The sequence below is a fragment of the Peromyscus californicus genome, unplaced genomic scaffold (assembly GCF_007827085.1).
Source record: "Peromyscus californicus insignis strain IS unplaced genomic scaffold, ASM782708v3 Scaffold_5__1_contigs__length_169319896, whole genome shotgun sequence".
NCBI lineage: Eukaryota > Metazoa > Chordata > Mammalia > Rodentia > Cricetidae > Peromyscus > Peromyscus californicus.
The window spans coordinates 82,551,856-82,575,078 of NW_026294573.1; positions in this window are offsets into that span (position 1 = coordinate 82,551,856).

A 23,223-nucleotide genomic window follows, 5' to 3' on the forward strand; every position below is an offset into this window, starting at 1 on the left:
TATATATATTCTCAAGATCAGACCAACTTTCCATATAATCCACAGCTGAAGCCAAAATTAGGAGCTAAGGTTTAAACAGGGCCTGTTGGTTCTAGGCTATTTTATCCACTGCCAAAATAATTTAGTATGAGAAGAAGGAAATGTTTTTTCTTTGAAATATGCTGTGGTACTGATTTTATCTACTGAAGTAGCATTCTTCATCACAGTTTCCAAGTGGCCTTAAGTGTCTCATATTACATTGTCCAGTAGGCTAGCAATTGGTTTTATTTATTTAATTCCCAATTTAAATAAATTAAAGACAATTTAAGATTTAGTGTCATATGGTACGCATTAATAGTGTTTAATAACCATATATAGCTGGTGGCTACTGAACTGAGAAGTAGTTATAGATCTCAGGGACTCATTACGACACATACTAGACTAGGTCATCTTGGCATATTTATTTCTGTATTGCTTGCTTTCTTAAGTTAATCTCAATGATTTAAAATTATTTTCACTATAGTTATTTTTTTAATTTCATGTACATTCATTGTATCTACATCATTTCTGAACTCCTTCCCATCCCTCCAAACTTGCCCATGTATACTCCTGCTCGTTCTTTTAAATTTCTGTCATTTTATCTTCTGGTAAAAGTATATTTCCAAATATAATCCATACACACACATACACACACACACACACACACACACACACACACACACACACACACAAAAAAAAAAAAAAAAAAAAAAAAACAACCTGCTGAATCATCTAGTGTTGTTCATATGTATATGTTTTGGGGACTAACTACTTAATATTGGATAACTAATAAGGGGGTCATCCCTATAGAATAGGCAGCCCCCCTTTGTCAACACTAATTATTTATAGCTCTTTATCTAAGAGTGTACTCTTTGAGAGTCTCCCCATCAAAGCTAGCCTGTTATTTTTTGTCGTTATTTGGGTACTGTTCAGACAGTCACAGTGTTGAGATTTCAAAGGTGCAGTTTTCCTGTCATATCCCAAAGACACAGTCTCAAAGCATGTATCCTGGCCTTCTGGTTCTTCCATTTATTTCACCTCTGTGATTTTCACTTCTGTGATTTTTCCTGAATCTTAGACATAGGGCTATTATGTTAGATGTATCAATCATGGAGGGCATCCCATGTGTAGATGTCATCTGTATTTTTACCAGTTGTGGCTTTCTGAATGGTCTCTGTTTGCTAGAAAAAGAAGCTTCTTTGATGGAGGATAAGGACTATTACAAATACATGTCCTGGCTGGGCGGTGGTGGCGCACGCCTTTAATCCCAGCACTCGGGAGGCAGAGCCAGGTGGATCTCTGTGAGTTCGAGGCCAGCCTGGGCTACCAAGTGAGTCCCAGGAAAGGCACAAAACTACACAGAGAAACCCTGTCTCGAAAAACCAAAAAAAAAAAAAAAAAAAAGAAAAAAAAAGAAAAAAAAAAACAAATACATGTCCTAATATGTGGATTTACAGTTAGGAATTATACTACTTTAGGAAAATGTCAGTAATATATTTTTCTTTGTGATACATAACCTCATTAGCTACAGGTATTTGGCCATGATTATACCACCAGGCATGATTTCCTTCTTATTGAGCAGTTCTTAAATCCAATTACAGAGCTGTTGATTACTGCCAAGATATAAAAGCCACTATTGCTCCTTTAGTTATATCTTGCCATGCTCATCATTGTTGTGCTTCATAGGTCACAAATACGTAGAACTATTGATTTATTTTCTTCCTTGTAAGCTTCCACAGTGCCTTCTAGTAATAAAAAAGCTAATCAACATAGAAGAGACTACCACATCAGACACAGCTTTTTCCCTGAGTTCTGTGTCCAAAGTGCATGTATGGTGTCACCAGCAGTAGGGACTTACCTTCAAATTCTGGGAGGCAATAAGGGTAATAGCAATAGCCTAAATTGTTTTGGATGTTAATCAGACATCCATGACTAATAGCTTTAAGGGTTTTTTGTTTGTTTTTGTTTTTATTTTTTGAATTCTGGGAAGTGGAAGGCTGAGTCAGGAGATGCTGCCAACCACTGTCACCATGAGAAGTAAGATGAAAAGTACTGGTAAGCCACAAGCCACATGGCAACTTATAGATTAATAGAAATGGGTTAATTTAAAATATAAGAACTAGATAGCAAGAAGCCTGCCATGGCCATACAGTTTATAAGTAAAAAAGTCTCTGTGTATTTACTTGGATCTGAGTGTCTCTGGGTCCCAGTGGGACTGGAGAAATCTCCAGCTACATATCACATAGATTTTTGTTAGATAGTCCATGGCTTTGAGGCATTCTCACTATTTTAAAAGATTAACATTCATTGTTAGCAACTTTCAAATGATATAGACAGAATATATGTGGAAATTTGAGAATCACATTGGTAAGTGCACAAGCAGGGATTAATCCAGAAATTACTATATTAGACAACAATCAATAGGATGACATTTCTAATTCCTTAGGAAATAACAGAATGGGGTCATTGAACTTTGAGATGACAAAACATAAGATAAGAAAGACAGATGAGTAGATATAGATATAGATGCTAGAGATACATATTTACAGATATCAACAGACAAGCAGAATAAAAGATGGAAATTTGGCTTGTCCATACATAAAGGTCACAATCTAAGTTGGCATCAAGATTGGTGAATTTCAGTTCCAACATTATCAATTTTGTCTACAAACTGAGACTGTGCCCTATTATTTTGCTTTCTAATAATTGTTTGCACATACAGTTCAATGAACTACCTTAAGAATATCAGAATATCTATTGATCAGGTTTCTTGTTATATCCTTCATCTCAGACAGTTTTACCCCTTTTTTCTTTTTAACCTATAGAGGAAAGTACATAGCTATGGCCTATCATCCAGATCTCAGGACAGGGACTCATACATAGTGACACATTGTTGAGTGAATTAATAAATCTAATCTATATCTGCTAAATTCAGTCACCATGACTATGACAATGCCCCATGGGATGTTAACAAGTTGGACTCCATGGAGGGAGAAGTAAATGGTTTGTTCCTTTTCTCAAGCTGTGTTCACTGTAAAAACCACTTCTTTCTCACGCAGATGTGGTAATGAAACTTTACAGAAAGGGAACTTTGCAGGGATAAGTGAGGCAATTATAATATAATCTCAAAAAAATCAAAGAAAAGATAATAAAAAGAATTGACTGAAAGACTGGCTTCTTTATGCCACATTAGGCTATGTAGACATTGTTTCATTTGATAATGACAATGGACTTATTTCACTTTCACTTATTTGCCTGTTGTTTTGAAGACTGTCATGAGTTTCTCTCTTCATTCTTTTCTCCATGCATTCAACAAATAGCTAAGAATTTAATATACACAACACTAGTGTTAGTCTCATTTGTAATGATATTCTTAACATATATAAAAGATAGATTCTACCTTCAAGTAGAAGTGACAAGATAAAAAATGGTACAAAAACTAGGTATTTAGCTTGCACATCAAATGCACTACAGTTTGGTATGGATGGCTAACAGGAAATGATGAGTAAATTATGGCTAAACTAAAAGTCATTCAGGGAAAGTCTAGGGATCAGTAAATTAAATAAGTTAAGTTGTCTATGCTGGCACGGGGGGGGGGGGGGGGGGCGGGGGCTCTGATCAAAAGTAGCTCATTCTCAATAAAGTACAGAGCAACATGGGAGTGCATAGGTAAATAGGCTGCAAGAACAGAAACAATGCACAGAATACACCAAGACTAGTATTAGAAATAAAACCTGGCATGTATTAAAGACAAATTTTGATGACAGAATAAGGGTTCATTGTAGAATTAGACCTGTCTTAGCTTAGTCTAAAAGTGCATTTTCAGGCATTCATATATTTTATTTTCCATCAAGGGCACAATTCTTATAATAATGCCTAACTCACAATGTTGTTCTAAGACATAATGAAAAGTTTGGGGAAATAACTGGCTATAGTAGAGCCCACAAAATGGTTTTCTGTCAAATAACTTCGGTAGACTTATAGGCTTTATTTCCTGGAAAACAACTCTCAGCCTCAAGCTCACCCTTCTTTGCTCCCACATACATCTTACACTTCGCATCTCCCCAGCCCTGCAGTCCCTTCATCTTTCAGCATATCCACACAGAGTTGCAACTGAGAGAAAGCAAGAAGGAAGTGGGAAGAACACATTAACCTGATTATAAATTTATAAACTGTTTTCATTAGGAAGCGCATCTATCCATTTCCCCAGTGCTGTTCCTACTTGGTCATTGCTTTGTCCTTTTCAATTTCCCCTTTTCACTCTTAAAGGTTTCTATGCTGAATTACATATAAATAATATGTCCATTGTAATCTTTCAGCATCTCAGGAAACTAAGTCTCTCTCTCTCTCTCTCTCTCTCTCTCTCTCTCTCTCTCTCTCTCTCTCTCTCTCTGTCTCTCTGTCTCTGTCTCTCTCTCTGTCTCTGTCTCTCTGTCTCTCTCTCTGTCTCTGTCTCTGTCTCTCTCTCTCTCTCTCTCTCTCTCTCTCTCTCTCTCTCTCTTTCTCTCCTCCTCTGCCCTCTCTCCCTTTCCCTTCTTGTTCTTTACTTCCTCTTCCATTTCCTACTCTTTTGGCTCCATGCCTTTCAATCTCATTTTGTTCTGACTATATTAGTATACATACTTTATCTCCTTTTTTCCTTCACAGTTTCTTCACACCTTTCCTAGACTTTTATCTATTGAACAACTATCCTTATTTGCTGTCCTTTTTGACCACTTAATACTGTCTCTTGCTTTTCTAGGCCCTATTTCTGTCTATCTTCATCTCTGCCTCTGTTCCACCTTTGTCTCCTTCCTCGTGATTGCTGTCATGCTCTGGTTCTAGTGACTTTACCTTCGTCACAGATTGTAGAATCTGGGTGAATCTGAGAAACTGTAGATACTTCCATAGGAGAGGATCCACCCTATGGCTCCTCTACCTTGGGTGTTCAGGCAGGTAAGGAGGACAGGTGCACTTATAGAACAGTGAGTAATGATAAGGAAATAATACATTTGTTACAGCTTGTTAGCTGCAGAGGAAAGTTTAAAATAGGATTTGTAAAGCAGGAGTGGTTCAACCAAATACAGATGTCATCACACACTGACAATTTTAAATTTTCTCATTTTATTGGCAAAAGGTTTGGGGTAAGGTTATTCAGCCTTCACTACATATTCTCCATCCTAGAATCTAATCACAGAGCAGCATCACCACAAAAATAGAAATGGCTCATGCATTCCATTTGTCATCCCGTAGGATACAGCTAATCAGAGCATTCCTGAGTGATAGTCAGCAAGAAGGATATTAAAGCAAATTTGTTGGTGCCACACAGTAATTGAGTTCAGGGTTAGGAGGCAGGACAGGATGGCTTCTATAACTCGTGGTGAGGCCTATGACTCAGAAGGCTTACATCTTTCTGAAATGTGAGAAAAGCTGACTTCAAACTCTACATTATAACCTAGGAGTCAGGAAGGCTGGGTAGACCTGTTTGTCTGTAAGGGGTCTTCACACAGACCAGTTAAGATTTCCCAGAAAAGAAAGGCAGCATCCAAGGTGGCCTAGGTTATAACAAGTAGACCAGATCTGAACTGTTTCTTTTTTCCCTTTTTATTAATAAAAATTTATTTTTCTAATATAATATATTCAGACTACGTTTTCCTTCACCAGCTCCTCCAATATCCTCCCCACATTTTAAACTCTGACACTTCACACATTGAATGATAGCATACTGTCTATGGAAAATAAAAAGCTATAGCCAAATGCTGGCTGAGGCTCAATATTAGAAGACTTCAAGATCTTACTAGATCAAGATTACTTAAATCTAATGTGGGAACAAAGCTTCCTAAAGATGTTAAAAGGTAAAGATCCTTACTCTGTAGTCTAGAAGGGTCTATCCATTTCTATAAAATTCTGGAGTCATCAATTGTGTTCTATGCATGAATCCCATTTTTAGTAATAAGAACAAAAAAGGTTTCCATGTATTTGAGGTTATAAAAAAACTTTAGAAGATAATAATATACCCAGGATCACCTTGTATTTTGCTAGAAGACCTAGACTGGATCGTCTGTTTACTTTACCATAGATTATTTCATTAGCACAACCTTGGCACCATCAATCAGACAGGTCCAATTATAAATATCAATCTTCTACAGACAGTACATCTCTAACTTGTCAGTTTTCTCCTCCACAAAATAGATTAAACAACCCTTGTGTGTCAGTGAGTTTTATTAAACACAAAAATGCAGTGATTAGAATATAGTTGGACATCCAATATATGTTTGTAAGAGAGTACCTCTTTTCTTGCCCTTATTATATGATTTTCAGCTATAACTAATGAATAAATTCCTAAGTGAAAAACAAAATTTAATAGATATTGAAAGCTCAAAGGAATAGAGCAATTGCAGGAAACACCTTTAAAGTATTTATTCATTAAATATAATGAAGTTTCAATTTTTTGAAGTGCTATAACATGTGGATATGCACATTGAGTAATGATTGTTTCTAAAGACCAGCATTCACATTGCACATGAAATCACATCTCTTCACAGCCTCTTCTGAACATCTATAAAGCACATGTGTGTGATGACACAATGTTTTTCTTATTTTTCATGAAGTTCCTTTTTGACCAGCATTGGTGTGTTGCCTTTAATAGTCCATCAGAAGCCATGCCCAAGAGACCCATACAGCTTTAAAAACACAATTTCTCCTTCCCTCATGTCTTGCCAGTCTTTAGAGTACCGTTTCAAGGACAATTTGCTTGTCAAATATTCAACATGTGTTCTTCAAAAACTAAAGAAAAATTAATTTTTTCTTTTTTTTTAACCATGCTTACCCACTCATTTTATCCTACACATTTCTCATGGAGCATTCCTCTACTACCATTAACAATATTTAAGATTTTCACTTAAAAATTTAGACCAACATAGATTCTTTGTTAAAAATGCCTATACCCTACTTTTAATATTAATCCAAAAGATGTCCAATGCTTAGCACCAAAAGTATGACCTCAGATTTGAATTTCTTATCTGTATAGTGCTCAGGCAGTGAACTGAATTCTTTCTTACTTGAAAATGTATTCATTGTTACAATAACAGAAAAATCTAATAAAGTGGGCATTAAAACTACTGTTTTCCATTAGATTAAATTAGCATCAAACAGTGTTATGCGTTCAACCCAATTTATTTCTGCATTCACTTTCACTAAGTCTCACAAGAGCCAAGGACTAAGCATTTCACCACCAATGGGGCAGTATTGAAGAGAGGTGAAATATCTTGTTTAAGATCTCCAAAATCTAAGTTCCACAGCCAAATCCCAAACAGGATCCCTGGAATTTTTCTTTCTTCTATTTTTATTACTCCCACAGTAGGACACCTGGATGACACAAAGAGAGTCAACTGAGCTGGACTGGGTGGGTCACAGATGTTTTGTCTTCTTCCCCACAGTCCATGCCACCTGGCACCACCTGTCGTGATTATCCAGTGCCAGGTGGAAAGGCCACCTCATTCCACAACAATCAGAGCTTGGAATGAAAGCAACAAAGCAAGCAGCTGCCCTTTCCTGTGCTCTGTTTTCACAGCAATTGCTGCTGAGATGATCAGATGTTTGTTCCAAGTGATAATTTCTTGTTTGTTTACCCTGGCCATTTTATGCACAAGTGAGGCCATGGCTGGAAAAATGAGAATTCAGCAGGGTAGCTGGTGACATCAAAGTGTTTGGAGACAAAATTGGAGTCAAGAGATATATTCATGGTGAGAAATGAGCAGCAGGTACAGTTCAGGATGTATCCAATATATCAAACATTTCCTCTGAAAAATCTAGTCTTCAATTATCAGGACCAAAAATGTCAGTAACAGAGGATCCAAAGCCTGACTGTTCCCTAGAAACCCTTTTCTCTCTTGATCTTCTTTCTCTCTCATCTGTGAAAGAGAAGGATGATAAACAATAATGATAAGATGACTAAATAAAAAAGGACATTTCTATTTAAAATTACCTATTTTTTAAGCATCTCTATGTGTCAGACACTAGCCATTTACAGTAGAAACAGCAGAGAACATAAAACAGCATTGTGGAAAGTAATTCACCCATAAGCACTTGCCATGCAAGCATAAGAACCCGAGGTTGAATCTACAGCACCCATGGAAAATGCTGGGTGTAGCTGTGTGCTTCCACAACCTAGGGGGTGGGGGAAAAGAGACAGGTAAAATACTGAACATCATTGACAAACTATTATCGACTAGCACATGTGCATCAGATTCAGTGGGATACTGGGTCTCAATAAATCTGTGGAGAATGATCAAGGAAAACTCCCCAACATGGACCATCACATGCACATATATCCAGGACCTTTGGCCATGCATATATCAATGCACACATGCACACACAAACTGATGAATACCCACCACACACACAAAGAAAAAACAAAAGAACAGAATCCATTTTAGCTGCTCACTTCCTAGTGTTTCCAAACAGTCCTTGCTATGGCATTAACAGCCCTCTTAGTTCTTACATTCCTTCTGCTCCATTCTTGCTGATAACTCACTCCCCCAGACTTTCTCCAAGCATCCCTCACTTCCACAATATTTTTGTTCTGGGAATCTTCATTGTTCAATTCCTGCCTTGCTCAGACCTCTGCTACAATGGGCCTCTCTTAAATGTGCCCTTCTCCAAACTAGAAGCTAAATGTGTCCCACCATTGGTGTCTATCCCTTGTATCGTTTCCCAGACTCATCTGCCATCAGCTGACACTTCTTTAGCACAAACATGAACAGCATGAGAAACTGATGTTGTAATGGGGGCTCAATGAGAAGAGGACTTTCATGTTTTGCATTCATTGCTATAATTATAATTACTTATACAATGCCTGACACATAACCATTTTATAATATACTCATATTTGTTTTATATATGAATATTTGTTGAATACAGAAGTGGGTGAATGAACAAATGAATAAATGAATGTATTTAAACTGGGAAATCACTTTTGTTTGAGATTATTTTAGTGGTTTTAGGATTTTTTTTTTTTTTTTTTTTTTTTGGTTTTTTCGAGACAGGGTTTCTCTGTGTAGCTTTGCGCCTTTCCTGGAACTCGCTTTGGAGACCAGGCTGGCCTCGAACTCACAGAGATCCGCCTGGCTCTGCCTCCCGAGTGCTGGGATTAAAGGCGTGCGCCACCACCGCCCGGCGGTTTTAGGATTTTTATTAGCTGTAGGAAGTTACATACAATGTTTAATAACCTCAGTTATAATTATGATTGCTTTTAGATGACTTAGTAAGTGTCTGGCACATTGACTTTCAATAACTTCATTCAGTTCATGCTGCACTTCCCTTTCCCACAACCCACAACCACAGACTTCATCATTCAATGTGATGGAATTAATTTCCTCTGATGGGAAAATACCTTTCTTTTCCATATATATTTTGCCCAACCAAAACCATCTCTCAAACACATTTGACAACACAACTGAAATACACCATGCCTTAAAAGGGATAATAAAAGCAAGAGGAGGTTTATTAGCAAGTACATATATTGTAAAATTTTCTATGTACATTTTGAATACAATGTGTTCTGCGTTTGATTAGGTTCAGAATAGCCACACAATAGAGGTTAATCTTGTTCTGCATCCACCTCGTTCATTCCAAAAACATTTCTAAAACACATTACCTATATTTAATAAGCTGTACAATGCCCTGGTGAACTGGGCACAGAACTCAACATTATTGCACCGGGAAAGAGAATGGTTTGTTGAGAGACCAAATGGCCATGTTGGGAATGAAACCAAGGTCCAAAATTGCTACTGAAGCATTATTTTATATCTTCTAGCAATTCTGTTTTCATGTTTTAAAAAAATGCACAAACCAGTTGGAGGCTAATGGGATTCTCTTTCTGAGACATATTCATATCCTGATATCATAACTTTGAAATTGTCTTGGAACACCATCCTTGAATGCTTTCCCTATAAAGACACAATATGGCCTTGTGTAAGAACATCATTAATAAGGAATTAATAGACTTAGCTGAAAAACTCACTCAAGACATCATCAAGCTATATTTGCAAACGTTTAAAACGGGAAGAAAATAAATATAAATCTGAGTTAAGCATTAGCATTGACTGGAGTTTCATATGGAAAACTGGACAATACAGTTTTCAAAAATTTCTACTGGAGCCTAAAAAAATTGACTTGACTGATGATAACCAATAATTGTGTTGCCTACTCTGTAGAAGTGAGACAGCAAAGCTAGGTATGATATTTCTTAAAGGGTCAGCATTATGAGTACATGTAATCATACATACAGCTTCCCTCTGTAGGTTAAGGAGATGTGCAGGGTGGTAATCCCTGCATGTTTGAGGTAAAGAAATTGGAATAGTTTTATGGTTTTATTTTCTTCAAAATGACCTGGCAGAAGGGCACTACAGTATATTATCCTTTGTTAATGCCAGTCATTTCCATAGATGCCATATAAAGTGCAGTTATCCAAGTGCATTTGTAGAATATCTAAGATACAAGTTAAAAATCCAAGACAGATCTAAGATAAGTGCTACAGTAATAATATGGCCAAGCCTCAGAAACATTTGGATAATATTACTATTCAAATGCATACTCACATATACACTTGTGTATGCATGTGTGTGTGTGTGTGTGTGTGTGTGTGTGTGTGTGTGTGTGTATGTGTATGTGTATCCAAGATCATGTCATGTTGCTAAGACTTTATTGGTAATAGTAAGTTCATTGCATCAAAAGACTAGTTTATATCTTTTTCAAAGCATTTTAAAACCAAACACTACTTTAGATAATGACAGGTTATAATTTTAAAAAAAATTCACAGTACTATTAAAAGGTGTTTGGGAGCATTTGAAGTAAGGCTTTACAAGTGTAGATAGCATTGTATAACAATGCAGAGTTTTCCATTCAGAAGGAGGAGCATTTATCCAGGACCTAAGTGGCTGATGAGCTCAGCTTACTTGAAGAGGGGTTGCAGCAGGTCAGGGTGGCTTACTTATAAGAGAACAAAGAGGAAAGAAAAGAGAGGTTGGAAGGCAAGGGTGAAGGCAGGGACTAGGGAGCCACAGCAAGCCATGGATTTACTTCCAGTTCATGACTCTAAGGAGCAGAAGTGTGGTGGTTGTGTGCCACTACATGGACAGAGACAACAGAGACAATCCTCCCTGGGCCATCATTTACAAAGAAAATTTCATTTTCAAACCCAAGCCCAAGCAAGCAAAAAACAATACTGTCAGGTGAAGATGACCTGCTTATTCCTGATTTTGCTTGGAAGTGACTTGCATACAAATCCTGCTTGAAAAAAATCAATGTTTCAGTTTTTCTCAGAAGTGAAATTTGAGTCGGATTCATTTATGAAGCTGAAAATTTTGACCGTTAAATACTTAATGTCCATAATATCTAATGTTGCCCTTGCAATTCTTCTTTTCCATTTTGCATGAGAGATTTGGCCCCATGCTCACTTTCTTTAGTTGGCTGCTGAAGTATTTTAGAAACAATTATGTGTTTAAATACTGTAAAAAAGTCAGATGATCATAACTAATGACATTAAGACCCTTTCAGGAAATAATGTTAAAATGCATAAATGCCATGAAGCCCAGCTTAAGGTACTCATGGAGATTTCTATATTTGGTAAATAAGCAATGATTTAGGGACACAGAGAAAATAAGAATCACATGCCTGAGGAAATAATGCAGATTTCTTCACTTCATTGTACTTTTCATTTTTAAAATCTTTCAGTTTCATGCACCTGTGTAATGAATTTTAATTCTTTTCATCCCCCATTACCTTCTGTCATCTGCCTCCCCATCCTATTAAAACACCTTTTCTCCCAAAAACTCTCCCTCATACATTCACACCTTCTTTATGTGAGTGAGCCACTGAGTCTTAATTAGGTTCCCTTCCATTAATATGGGTGGGAAACTGTTGACTGGCACAAGGGCAAGTTGTCAATGGCTGTACCACTGGTGAACAAAACCTGTCCTAGTTACCCTGAACTGCCAAGTCCTTGAGGAGTAATGGGGCCTTCTAGAGTATTTCCACATCCATAACTAAGTGTTGATGTGTCCAATCTTGTGCAGGTCTTGTGAAGATATCTATAGCTGCAGTGAGTTCATGAGTGCAGTCTCATCCAGACTTCATCTTCTGCTTCACAGCTCATATTCCTATGTCTCTTACCATTCTTTTGTTTTGTTTTTGGTTGTTTTATATCCCAACCAAAGTTTCCCCTTCCTCCTCTCCTCCCAGTCCATCCTGCCCCCCAGCTCCCCTCTGCGTCCCTCCATCCCCATGCACTTCTCATCCATTTCTATTCAGAAAAGGGCAGGTCTCCCATGGATATCAATAAAACACAGCATATCAAGTTGTAGTAAGACTAAGCACTTTGCCTTGTATTAAGGCTGGGCAAAGCAACTCAGTGTGGGGAATAGGGTCCCAAAACCCAGTAAAGGAGTCAGAGATAGTCCCTGCTCCCACTGTTAGGAGTCTAATAAGATGACCAAACTACAAAACTGGAACATCAGTGCAGAGTGCCAAGTTCAATGCCATGCATACTCTGCAGTTGTCAGTTCAGTCTCTGTTAGCTCCTATGAGCCCAGGTTAGTTGATTCTGTGGGTTTCCTTGTAATATTTTCCTTGAACCTCTGGCTCCTACAATCTTCCCCCATCTCTTTAACAGGATTCCCCAAGCCTGGCCTAATGTTTGACTGTGGATCTCTACATCTGTTTTCCACCAGTTGCTGGATGGAGTCTCTCTGAGGACTATTGGGCTAGGCACCAATTTATAACAATATTCTACACCTCTTCTGTGATGTTCCTTGGGTTTTAGACAGAGTGATATAGATGTCTCATTTAGAGGTGAGTACTCTATGGTTTGCCTTTTTTGAATCAATTGAAAAAATCCTATGTAGTAAAATCAAAAGTCTACTCATACACATGCATGCTGTGGGATGTTCTGTATGGCAAATGTGTTGCTGATTAGTCAATAAATAAAACACTGATTGGCCATTGGCTAGGCAGGAAGTGTAGGCGGGACAAGGAGGAGAATAAAGCTGGGAAGTGGAAGGCTGAGTCAGAGAGACACTGCCAGCTGCCATGATGACAAGCAGCATGTGAAGACGGTGGTAAGCCACGAGCTGTGTGGCAGGGTATAGATTTGTGGAAATGGATTAATTTAAGCTGTAAGAACAGTTAGCAAGAAGCCTGCCATGGCCATACAGTTTGTAACCAATATAAGTCTCTGTGTTTACTTGGTCGGTCAGGTCTGAGCGGCTGTGGGACTGGCAGGTGAGAAAGATTTATCCTGACTGTGGACCAGGCAGGAAAACTCCAGCTACACATGCATCTCCACATGAACACATTTATATAAAAAATGCTGTCATTTGTGTATGTGTGTGTGTGTGAATTGTGCATGTGTCATTTAAGTGTGTGTGTGTGTATGTTAGTGATGTATGCATGTGTGTTCAGATGTTCTATCATTATATAGAGTAAAAGTCAATACTGAATATGTTCATTAATTGCTCTCCATCACTTTTTAGTTTGGAGACAGTTTCTCAATAGACACAAAGATTGCTGATTTGGCTAGACTGGCTGGCCACTGAGCTCCTGAGTTCTCCTTGTCCTCCTTGCCAATGCTGAGGTTTGCTGCTATAACTATTATCCATGGGTGCTGGGGAATCTGAATTCAAGTTTTCATGCTTGCCCAGCTAGCTCATTGTATACTGGGCCACCTCTCCAATTCCTCCCCCCATTTCTTCAGTCACTATCCATCAATCTCTCCATTTGTCCTATGACTTATAATACAGACATGCGAAAAACCCGCCTGGCACATATGTGTACCTTATCGCTTTCTGAAATACATCACTTACATCATCTTTTGTAAGTCCAGAATAATCTCTTATTCTCCATGCATAAACTTGCCATGAAAACATTTAAAGTAAATTAATTTTAATTGGTGAATATTGATTGTACTTAGTGCTGTTTGTGAAGATAAATATTTGTAAGAATATCCTTTGAACACACTCGCTACCCCTACCATCTCCCTTTTATTTCTGTATACATTTTGCCCCACATGCTAGTCTCCTTTATTCTCCAATATGCTTTCTGTTTTCATGGTGTGTGTGTGTGTGTGTGTGTGTGTGTGTGTGTGTGTGTGTGTGTTCTGTGTTTATGGTTTTACATATGGATATAAAATGTAGGCTCCATAAATGAAACAAAACCTGCAATATTTGTATTTCTTAGTCTCTAGCTTACTTCATTTAATAAAATGACCTCCAAAACATTCATTTTCTAGCAAATAGGAAAATATCATTCTTCAATTGGTCTGCATAAAATTTTCTCTCTCCCCATCTATCTATCTATCTATCTATCTATCTATCTATCTATCTATCTATCTGTATTTATATAAATATATATGTATATAGTATTTTATATATATGTGTGTGTGTGTGTGTGTGTGTGTGTGTGTGTGTGTGTGTGTGTATGTGTGTGTATTTATGTGGTAGCTCTATAACTTGGGTATTATGAATAGTACTGTGCTAAATACATACACACATCTTATAAAAATTTTAAACTAAAATAAAACCATATCCTACACAGTAAATTGAGTTTTCTGCCATTTACCAGTTACAAAAAGAAAAAAAAATTCAGACATATTAGAGAATCATCTGATACTAAAACTGAAAAAAGAATATGTACATGACCACTCATAGATCATATACTTGCAAAATATAAAGACAAATTTAAGATGTCAAAGAGGAAATAAACAATAAGGGAGGGTTGAGGGACATCAAAAAGAAACAAAGAATCCAGCTAAACAAGGTCCCAGTGGTCAAAACTGTAAATTTTATTATAAACTAATTATTATATTTAACTATAAACCAAAATGAAAAATAAATATTCTTGGGACAATAATAACAAAAGTAATAATTGGATAAATAAACTAATGATGAAATTAGACATATTGCTAATGCAGATTTGTAGAACACTTCCCCGTGCTAAACCTTCAATCTTTAAATGTGAACTATATATAGTGAGTGCTTCTAAAAGGGAAATTAAAGTTTATGATGAAAGATACCAACAAAGAAGACCTTGCAAGGCAGCTGATCAGAGTAAATGCTAAAAGTCAATAGTCCACACTAGAGCAGTGTCTGAACAGTTAAGAAAGCTTCATTCTCTTCAAGAAGGCTTAAATATGGTTTTAGCACCCCTATCAGGAGGCTCACAAAGGCCAGTAATTGCAGCCCCAGGAGACTGAATGTCTTCTCCTGGCTTCAATGAATACCTACACACATGTGGCAGATGCTTATGCAGACAATCAACCACACATATACATATACATAAGATTAAAATTCAATTTTGAAAGTTTATGCCATGTTAATGCTGCATACACTGGTCTGCTGCATTGAAAACTGTACTGTAATGCTCATCTTCCCCCCATAAAAACATAGCCCCAACTAAATCATGAGGAAAACAAAAGAACACCGCTGAGAGAATTCTACAAAATACCAAATAAATGCGCTCTAAATTGGCAAAGATAGTATCTTATCAGCTTGGAGAGAATATCAAAACAGCATAAGCTGGATGTCTTACAGTTATTTTCTCATGGAATGGAAGCTAGAAATCCAACACCACAGCGCCAACATCCTTAAGGTCTAATGAAGGCCCTCTAAGACTTAGAGACGATCAGCTCTGTCTTATTCTTCTCTCCTCTGTACAAGAAGAAGAAAGGAGAAAGGGAGGGAGGGAGGGAGGGAGGGAGGGAGGGAGGGAGGGAGGGAAGGAGGGAGGGAGGGTGATTAGGTATGGCATCTTACAAGGGCATCAATTTTAATCACTAAAGTTTCACCTGCAAGGCCTTATTTAAAATGTTGCCACCTCCCCAGAAAGGGCAATAGGCCTTCTGACTATGAATTGGTAGAGATATAATTCAGTTCACCATCAAATAGAAGAATTTACTTAAATGTGGTAGCCAAAGGAAACTAAGGAATTATGATGACCAAGTAATAAAGTTGCTGTGGGATGTTCTGTATGGCAAATGTGTTGCTCTGATTGGTCAATAAATAAAACATTGATTGGCCAGTGGCTAGGCAGGAAGTATAGCAGCGACAAGGAGGAGAATAAAGCTGGGAAGTGGAAGGCTGAGTCAGAGACACTGCCAGCCGCCACAATGAGAAACAGCATGTGAAGATGCCAGTAAACCATGAGCCACGTGGCAAGGTATAGATTTATAGAAATGGATTAATTTAAGCTGTAAAGAACAGGTAGCAAGAAGCCTGCCACGGCCATATAGTTTGTAAGCAATATAAGTCTCTGTGTTTACTTGGTCGGATCTGAGCAGCTGTGGGACTGGCAGGTGAGAGAGATTTGTCCTGACTGTGGGTCAGGCAGGAAAAATCTAGCTACATAAAGTATCTAGAAAAGTTCTATTGAACAAACTAGGACATTAAGTAGAAACAAGGAAATCTGAATAACATATGAATATTAGTTAACAAAGTACAAACATCATTTCATTAATTATAACATATGGACATATAAATATAAGACACTATTATTGAGGAAAATGGCAGGCGTATGGGAACTCTGTGAACTAACTTTGCAATTTTTCTGTAAATCTTAAAAGTTGATTAAAAAATGCAAAATCAGAAAGTCCTTGAGAAAACCCTAAACTAAGAGATGCTCAATAGCTGCAAAACTGCTTTCTCATTAGGACCTATAATCTCCTTTAAATATCCATTCTAATCTACTTGCTTTGAGAGCAACCAGTGGCAGGGGTCTCTCCAGGTTAATTAAGTTGTTGTTGTGTGCATGTATGTGTATGTGTCTAAAGCATTTGCATATGCACACTGTGCACTTGTTCACTTATTTATTTATTTTTATTCTTTTTGGCCATTTCACCCTTTGCCCCCATTTTACCATTACAAAGTGCTGGGTAAATTTCAATTGGCCCTTTTCTTTGTCTTTATTATTAGGTGGACCTTGTATTGTACAATCTTTATCACTGTGCAGACATCAGCTAATTAATCTGTGTAGTATCCTCCTGACAAGAGCATTCCATTCACTTTTATAGTGTGGAAAACTAACAGCTAAGTGACTTTTCCAACCCTTTACTATAAGTTCATTAGGATGTTAACTAAATTATTAACCTGGAATTGCTAACATAGTCAAAACAGGCTGTTAGGTGAGATCTCAACAATACTCTAGCTCATCTTTTGCAGATATTTTTAATTTCACTCCCAACATCCTTTTGGTTCATTCTATGATTTCCTGGATGATTTTTAGGGATAGAGATCTTGTTCTTTATAAGGTAATCCAGACAAAAGGAGATTGAAATGGTGATAGATGTTACTATTAGAAAAAAATGTAAATGTTTTTAATTATATTTTTATACTCTAAAACAATTTTTAAAATTAAATATATTTATTCATACTCTTCCCCGACACAAGACCTTACAGATCCTCTATGCCCCATACCTACCTAACTTTAAGTTCTTGCTCAAAAAATAAAAACCAAATACAACAAAACCCCTCAAAGCAAAGAAAACAAAATATAACACCACCTAAAAAGGAAAAAAAAAAAAAAAACAAACAAAATCACCATAGTTTAACCAAATACAAAGTGTACACTGTAGCTTGAATTTTCCTGCCTGGCCCACAGTCAGGACAAATCTCTCTCACCTGCCAGTCCCACAGCCACTCAGACCTGACCAAGTAAACACAGAGACTTATATTGGTTACAAACTGTATGGCCATGGCAGGCTTCTTGCTAACTGTTCTTACAGCTTAAATTAATCCATTTCCATTAATCTATACCTTGCCACATGGCTCGTGGCTTACCGGCATCTTCACATGCTGTTTGTCATCATGGCGGCTGGCAGTGTCTCTCTGACTCAGCCTTCCACTTCCCAGCTTTATTCTCCTCCTTGACCCGCCTACACTTCCTGCCTAGCCAATGGCCAATCAGTGTTTTATTTATTGACTAATCAGCAACACATTTGCCATACAGAACATCCCACAGCAGTACACACACAAAACAAAACAAAAAAGACCTCTTTTTATGTTTGGACAACTACTCATGAACAGAAGGCATGCCCTGGAGTGGGTGATACACTCAGAGTCACTCCATTGGAGAAAACTGATTTTCTCTCTCTGCGCAGAGATAAACAAAAGTTCAGTTGTTAACCTTTACCCTTGTGGCTAGGTTTTCATTCATCCATTCACTCATTCTTTTTTAAAAATATAACAAAAATAAAAGATAAAACAAATATTATTACATTGAAGTTGGTCAACAGAAAGAAAAGAGCCCAAGAGAAGGCACAAGAATCAAATATCCACTCACTCTTTTTGTACACTCTGGAATTCCATTAAAATGCTGAACTAGAGGCCATAATGTATATATGCAGAGGACTTGGTACAGGCTCAGTGCAGCCTGCTTCAGACTCTGTAAGTTCATATGAGCTTTCCTCATGTTGATTTAGAGGGCCTTCTTTTCTTGGAGTCCTCTATGCCTTCTGGCTTTTATACCTTTTCTGTTTCCTTCCACAGGTTTCCCTGAGCTTGAGGGGAGGGGTTTGACAGAGTCATTGCATTTAGGCCTAAGTGTTCCAATGTCTCTCACTCTGTACAATGCCTGGCTGTGGATCTCTATGTTTGTTCCCATTTGCTGTAGGAGGAAGCTTCTCTTATGACAGCTGAAAAGGCTGATCTATGAGTATAGCAGAATATCATTAGGAATATTTAAAACTACATTTTGTTTTTCATATTTTAGACCAGTATTACTTGGTGTAATCCTAGATTCCTGGGCTGTCTAGTCTCAGGTTCTTGGTCACTAAAGCAGTGTTGACTGGATTCTATCTCCTGGAGTGGATCTTAAATCTAATCAGTTATTAGTTGATTATTCCTGTAAGTTTTGTGCCATGATTGCCCTAGCATATCTTGCAGTTGGTGAACCCTTGTAGATAAAGAGATTGTGGCTGGCTTGGTGTTTGTCTTTGGATACTGTGCCATGTCTGTTTCTGTATAAAAGATGTTTTGCATGTCAACACACTGGATCAAAGATACTCTGGCTATGTACTAGTAGGAGAATGATTGAGTGAATCTTGGAGATCCACAGATGATTTTTCAGGAAGAATACAATGACTTAGGCAGTGGCTTGATTGACTGCCATTGCAGAAAACAGTTTCAGTAAGAATTTGAGATTCTTGCCGGGCGGTGGTGGCGCACACCTTTAATCCCAGCACTCAGGAGGCAGAGCCAGGTGGATCTCTGTGAGTTCGAGGCCAGCCTGGGCTACCAAGTGAGTTCCAGGAAAAAGGCGCAAAGCTACGCAGAGAAACCCTGTCTCGAAAAACCAAAAAAAAAAAAAAAAAAAAAAGAATTTGAGATTCTACAGCGTATATTTTGTCCAACATTTTCCATGTATATGTCATGAATATCTAAAGATGTATTTCATTAGTTTGAAGTTGACACCATAGGTAAATATTTACAAACAAAATAGAAGAAGTGAGGAAAACACCCTATACAATCCTGTAACTTTAAATCGTGATGAATGGTCATATTTTGACAATGTTTATATAATTCTGGGCAAATTTTCAGTAGTTGAAGTGATGCTATCTACATGAATTTTATCCTAATATATTTTTGGAATAGTGATTTTGGGAGCATAATTTTACCATAAAATCTATTCATTCAAAATAATGTATTATAAATAAATTAATAATTCATTTTGTGGTATTGATCCCATGTAATTTATCTGTGTTTTTGTGTTTTGATTATTAGAACAGATCTTCAGGCATGATCAAAATTGTGTGTGTGTGTGTGTGTGTGTGTGTGTGTGTGTGTGTGTGTGTATCTGCCCATGCACATGAAAGTGTTTCAGTGAGCATGTAGAGGTAGTTGAGAAGACAACTTGGAGGAGTTGGCTCACATCTTCCACCATGTGACTACTGGGATTAATTTCAAATTCTTAGGCTTGGCAGTAGACTCCTAGACCTGCTGAGCCATTTCCCCTGCCCAGTTTGGACATTTTTAAGAAAGTCATATGTACATTTCCTTAAGATATGCTTTCAGTTGAAAAATTTCTAGGAAATTAGTAATCATATTGGAATTTACTGACCAGTTGCCAGTCTAGTTTTTAGGAGGGTAGTAAAGAGAGATGCAGATAATTCACGTTTTAAGTGTTTATGTGAATATAGACTCCTGGATTTTTACAAATGTTACCAACGGAGGCCTCTTCTTTTCTGAAAAGAAGAAGAGTGAATGGGAGGATAGCACAGGTTGTGGGAAAGGACTGGGAGAAGAGGATGGAGAGAAGGAAAAATGTAATCAGGCTGAAAAAATAATTGATTAATTTTTTTAAAGATATAAACATTTGGGTGTGTAGTAGAAGCACTTAGGAATATATATATATATATATATATATATATATGTATATATATATATATACAGTGTTATATATGATATATATTAAAATATTTTCAAGGCTAGATCATTTTATAAATATTAAGTAGGGTACAATCTGTAATTCAATGAAGAGCAAGAAAAAATTTCAATCCCATGTACCATGAAGGAAGGAAGGAAGGAAGGAAGGAAGGAAGGAAGGAAGAAATTGTAAACAAATAAACCGTAAAGTAAGTTAAAAACTCAAAACAAGGTAGCATGATTTTAAACAAAGGTATCTTTGAAAAGTTGGCAAGCATTACAAATTCTATTATAGTAACAAAGGAAATACATCTTTCTGAGAATATTGTCTACTGATAGTGCTGCAACTTAGCAGACATAGTATGGCAATTCCTATTTTTTAATTATTCTTAAATTAAAATAAATTATAGCATCTCCTTTCCCCCTTTATTCTCCTATCTCTACCATATGTCTGCTTACTCCCTTCTCAAATCCATAACCTTTCTTTGATTATTAGTGATACACACACGCAAGCATATATATACACTCACATGGAAGAGGGAATGCCATATGGCCCCCTGGTTAGATAACAAGCTACAGGCACAGTGACTTTTGATATGTAGAGAGAATTAATGTTCTGCAAGACTGAACGCTTAATTGGCCTATCATTCATATCATTATTCTCAACAAGATTCTTAAAAGTTAAACATTCTGGATTTGTTTGATGATGGTTTTTGAGGCTACTGTAAATGTGAGAGCTTCCATGAATTCTTTCTTTTTCCATTAGTTCTTTGTATATCAGTAGACTATTTTTATGTGTTATGTGTCTCCTGCTATTTTGCCAAATGTGAATTTAAAGCAAAGAACAAAGATTATATGAAAGATAAATTGGAAACAATAGAACAAGCAGGCTTAAATGGGGACAGAGACTAGAGAGATAAATGGAGAAGTGGATGGGGAGAAATAACTAACACCAAAGGCCTTTCAAAAAGCCATGTGGAAACCTACTACTGTAGAAGCTTCCTAAATAAATACATATGCTTTCTTAGTTAGGGTTTCTATTGCTACAATGAAGCACCATGACCAATAGCAAGTTGAGGAGTAAAGGGTTTATTTGGCTTATACTTCCACATTGTAGGACATCATAGAAAGAAGCTGAGACAGGAACTCAAATGGCATAGGAACCTGGATGCAGGAGCTGATGCAGAGGGCATAGAGAGGTGCTGCTTAATGGCTTGCTCTCCATGGCTTATTCAGCCTGGTTTTTATAGAACCTAGGACTGCCAGCCCAAGCATGGCACCATCCAGAATGAACTGGACCCTACCCTATTAGTCATTAATTAAGAAAATGCCACATAGGCAACCCTATAACCCAATCAGTCTTATGGAGGCATTTTCTTACTTGATGTTCCTTCCTCTCAGAATACTTTAGCTTATGTCAAGTTGGCATATTCAGCAAACCTACTTTTATAAAAGAATTTTAAATGGTGTTTTTCTCTAAAAGTGGGACAATACCACTCCTAAATTCCATAGGCATAGAGAATGAATTAAAAATCCTGGTGCTATGTATGGGTCCCATTGACCCCTTAAATACTGTAGAGTACTAACATTGTTCTTTGTTTTCCTTTAGAACTTGTTGGGAAGACACTATTGTTGAAGACACAATGAGTTTGTGCCACAAGACATGTAGAACTCAACCTAGGAGTGACCTGGAAACTGCATCCTATTAGCTAGCTTCATAATGCTTGAAGGTGATTTGTGTACTGCTATGGGAGGACACTGATCAGTAGTTTTACCCAGCTGTGAACCTTATGAACTATAATAATAGCTGGTATGGCAAGATATGCACACTGGTGTAAATGTGATGAGATTAAGAAGAGTGATGTAAATGTTAAGAGTTTAAGCAGCCCCTTCATGATTGGATTTAAAGCCTGCTCCATTAGATGGAATGTCTGATGCGATTAAATGGGCCCAAAACCCCTTGATATTCTAGGCCATAGACCCCCAGGGAGAATGTATTATACCACCCTGCTAAATGTACATAGTACTAAACTGTCCCCATAAGTTCCTATGTCCATCTTCATAGATTAGTTCATCCTTCATTAGGGAAGTTTCTATTTGCAAAGGATAGAGTTTTGTGCAGAAATTTAAAACTGGACAATGCACAGAGAATAAGAGTCTATAGTATGACCTGCCCTATATGAGAAATTTATATTATACTCCTTCCTCTCAAGACTCAGTAATTATCAAGGGAAAAGATGAAGAGAAATTGTAAGAGCCAAAAGATAGTAGAAGTCTACAGAGAAAGAGTGTTTGGGACCTTTGCAAACATGAAGCTCACATAGCTACTACTGCATGAACAAGACCTGCACAAGATCAAGTCAGCTAAAACCCCAATGCTGATTGGCAGTTGGGAAAGTTGCATGAGTCCTCACTCCTAGCTGAGGAGCTATTAGTAATAATGGCTTTGGGGTTAAGAAAGCTCAGTTTTGTTTAGTAATTTGACCCAGAGGAGTTTCCCAAGCTTCAACAGGTCATTATACACTCATATACATCCAGGCAGCACTAAGTGCAATCAGTGGTTCAGAAAAAAAAAAAAAAAAAAAAAAGCACATGCTGTCAGGCAGAGAAAGTGAAGGTGGATTGTATCAAAACACAGTTTATGTATATATGAAAATATCAAACAAAAATATAAAAAATATAAATCAATCCTTTAGGTCAAGTCTGTCAGGTATTTTATTATAACAACAAGAAAAATAATGAATACAGTAAAATAAACATCTACACTTTCCTCTGTGATTCATAAATGTATGATGTCATTGTATTTTAGGTGTAT